Source organism: Myotis davidii, unplaced genomic scaffold, assembly GCF_000327345.1.
Source record: "Myotis davidii unplaced genomic scaffold, ASM32734v1 scaffold370, whole genome shotgun sequence".
In the NCBI taxonomy this organism is placed as follows: domain Eukaryota; kingdom Metazoa; phylum Chordata; class Mammalia; order Chiroptera; family Vespertilionidae; genus Myotis; species Myotis davidii.
The window spans coordinates 9,969,750-9,972,183 of NW_006288615.1; positions in this window are offsets into that span (position 1 = coordinate 9,969,750).

Below are 2,434 nucleotides of genomic sequence, written 5' to 3' on the forward strand. Positions count from 1 at the left end.
TGGACGCCTCCTTTGGGGACTGACCAGCCCGCTGCAGCCCCCAGGGGTCCGGCGGGCACTCGGTGCACCGGCTGCAGACGCGGGGGGGGGGGGGGGGGGAGAGGCAGGTCCGCACCGGAGCGTCCCGGGCTGGGAGACCGGCCCTCGTCGGGTTTCTGGGCATCCAGGAGCGGCCCCTTCTGTGTACCAATCCCCTGGCCTAGGCGAACGACGGGCAGCGGGTAGGGATGAGTTTATCAGCAGAGGGAGGGAACGACTCTAATAATTCCCGCACTTGGCGCGTTAGGCTCTCGGCTGGTGACACCGGTTCACTTCCCAGCCCCAGCCCAGCGGCCCCACCGAGAGTTCCCTGCACTCCACAGGGTGTCGCGAACTGGGGGAGTTTCTTCTTCTTCTGGGAGGGAGGGAGGAGGCAGGAGGGGTAACTCCCTTGGCCACCCTTGGGCCTCCGGGCAGCTGGGGCCTGCTTTCACCCCGCCCCCAGCTTCTCCCCCCAGGACGGAGAAGTGGGAGCCAGGACGTGAGCCCCACAACCCCGACATGCCGTGGGCCAGCCCGCCGGGCCGCTGCCGGGAGAGGGCGGGACCGGCCCAACCTGGCCGCTTCTGTCCTCGGAGGTCGGAGTGTGGGCGGGTCTCTGCAGGTTGTTCCTCTGTTGTCTCTCAAGCTTTAACCCATCACCAAAGACACACAAGTAAACACGGAGCCTTGGTTCTTAAATCCTTTCATCCTCCGCTGTGCTCTTTGTACACCAACAAGAGATCCAGAAAAGCAAAAACTCCATACAGTGTGCTCTGGAAATTCAGCACAATTCATGCTTTGGGCAATGGGTCAAGTCACACACCCTTTATCCCCCATCAGGTTTGTGCCAGCCTGGGAAGCTGCCACCTCCACTTTCCAGACACCAGCCATCTCCTTGGGACCCTCTGCCCCTGCCCTCTACACCCCCCTCCTGTTCCCAGATGCACCCAGCCCAGCCCTCAACCCCACACTGTTTGCAGACTCAAGGGGTATTTAGAGCTGTTGCCTTTAAATAAGCAACTCACGTTCCCTGGTTCATTGCAAGGGGCGACTGGGCTTGAGAGGGGAGAAGGGGTTAGTTAACCCAGGAATAGAGGTGAAGCAGACAGAGAAAGAGTGGACAGGGAAGGGATCGGGCCAACTTTTTAAAAAAGTATCATTGTCTAACATGCCTTGCTGGAAACAAGTGAATAATGAAAGAATCGCCATTTAAACACAAATATGGGTCCTTCTAAATTAGTTGGGAAGCTGTGTGGTCTTCGCATGACCCTATAGGTGGAGGTCAAATCAAGCCAGAGTCTCTGAGGTCTGGAGGAGTCCCGGCCTTTAGCTCTTCCCAGACTTGTGCTAGTGGCCTTTCTCTAAAGAGGAGCCAGATAGACCCATTTGGCACAGGCCCTTTGCACCCTCCCTCTGAGAAGTCTCCTCTGAACCCAATACCTATTTACAGAGTGAGGATTAAGGGGACGAAGCAGCCTGTGGCAAGGCACCAGGGATGTATGGGTGAGGGCAACCATCCAATGGCCTTGGTTAGAAGGCGACTCCACAAGTCAGAGAAATCGCCCAGCTCTCCAGCAAGAGAGCTCTCAGGCCAACGGGGCCCAGTGGCCCGACCTAATTAGGGGTCTCCAGGGACAAGGGTATCTGAAGGTCAGCTCACCAGGTGGGGTAGCCTGACAGGTACAAAATGACTATCCCGGAGGGACGGGGCTGGGAGCGGGCGATCCAGTGAAGGGGGTTAGAGGACCATGTCAAAGCTGCTTTGATAGATGAGGCCGTTCTGTGTGGCGTGTATGTTTGCTTAAGGGGCTGGAAGAGATTCGCAGAAGCCACCTTTGGGCGCCAACGAGCAAAGCGTCTGCCAAGAGATGGGCACCTCAGAGAGGACAGGGAGTCTTGGTGCCCAGGAGGGCAGTGCCTGTGCGAGTAACGGAAAGGAGACCGGACGCGTCCCTGTGCGCCCCAGACCCCGCGTTTCCGCCTCTTTCTCCCAGGCCTTACTTCTCGCCCTGACGCTGGCTTCTCCCTCCGATCTAAACGTAGTCAGTTAGCTTTCCCGCTTCCTCTCCTCAAATCCCCCCTCACCGCACCCCCCTCCCCAGCGGCGGCTCCCCCTTCTGCCGCCTGAAAGGGTTAATGTCTCCTGCGGGTAAAAACTGGTCCGCGGAGTCTCTAACTGGCGACAGATGGGCCACTTTCTTTGGGCCACAAAGGGGCCGGAATGGAGCTCTCCGCGGCATACAAATGGGCAGGTCACGTGGCTCCCGGCTCTTGGCCGGACGGGAAGGACCATATGGCGCGTGCTGGGGAGGATGGAGAAGGGGCGGAGGTAGGGTTGCGGGAGACGGGAGCAGGAGGAGGAGGAGGGTCGGAGCGGAGCGAGGCTGGAGGGGCGGGGGAGGGGGAGGCGGAG